We start from the raw sequence: 1,198 nt of genomic DNA, 5'->3' as shown, positions 1-1,198 counted from the left end.
CAGCACTATAATATATATATATATATATATATATATATATATATATATATATATATATATATATATATATATATATATATATATATATATATATAAATAAGAGCTGTCAAACGATTACATTTCAAAGGATCATCTGTGGTCAAAATTAATAGTGAGATTAATCTGTGGTAATACAATGATTAATGCGCTAATTTTTTTGTGATTAATTAGTTAACGCTTTAAATTTGACAGCACTAATATATATATATATATATATATATATATATATATATATATATATATATATATATTATTTTTTTTTATAGATCAGTGGTTTGGTCATGTGCCGTTCGCAAGCTGAACCATTCAGCACTGTGAGGTCATTTTTAGTCGTCAGCGAGTGGCAGTAGTTGGCAAAATGGCCGCCCCTGAGATGGATGAAAACTGTTTTCTGCTTAAATCATATTACAGAAATGCCAAATTAATCACAATCCTGTGTTTAGACTACTTGGGGCACATTGAACATACTATATTGTAAAGACATTTTCAGACTTGACTTCTCCTTAAAAAGGTTTGTAATTGCATCTAGATGCCACAAGATGGTAGCAAAGCACTACTTTCCTATAAGACAGGGCTATGGTTTGATTCCATAAAAGCACCTATGCCTCACTTCAACAGTTCTTTGGCACCAAGATGCCACAAGACTGCCAAATCATACCATACATTAACACACATTTTCCCCCCTCAGGAAATATTACCAGATCATATATAATCAGAAATATTTATGCCACATTTTTCAAATGAGTTTGGAAGTGCACGCAGCCATGATTGCACTAAAAGTATATTTCCCAAAACAAGAGTGACTGACTGCGAAAGTATGACAAGATCCACAAGCTGAATTCACGCGCCTTATCTTTCAGTAGTTAATGTATTTTTGAGATATTTTTGTTAACGTGGCACTGTGAGTTTGTTGTTTCTAACATTTTACCAGTGAGTATTAGCACAGTATTTGCTCCGGGTCAACCTGGAAATCCTCTTAACATTCCAGTATTCTCCCTCGAGTTGTAGGATTTAGTTGCCTTGTCGTTCCCGAGGAACTTCCTTTGGGGACAATATTTTATTCTGTGTAACGTTCCAATGACAAAACATGCTGCAACCCACGCAGAGCAGATACTAAAATATTGTACACTTCCACGTGAGCAAATAATTTCTGTATAAA

The sequence above is a fragment of the Festucalex cinctus genome, chromosome 2 (assembly GCF_051991245.1).
Source record: "Festucalex cinctus isolate MCC-2025b chromosome 2, RoL_Fcin_1.0, whole genome shotgun sequence".
NCBI classification, from domain to species: Eukaryota; Metazoa; Chordata; class Actinopteri; order Syngnathiformes; family Syngnathidae; genus Festucalex; species Festucalex cinctus.
The sequence above is the reverse complement of the archived record's forward strand: the minus strand, read 5'-3'. Positions refer to the sequence as shown.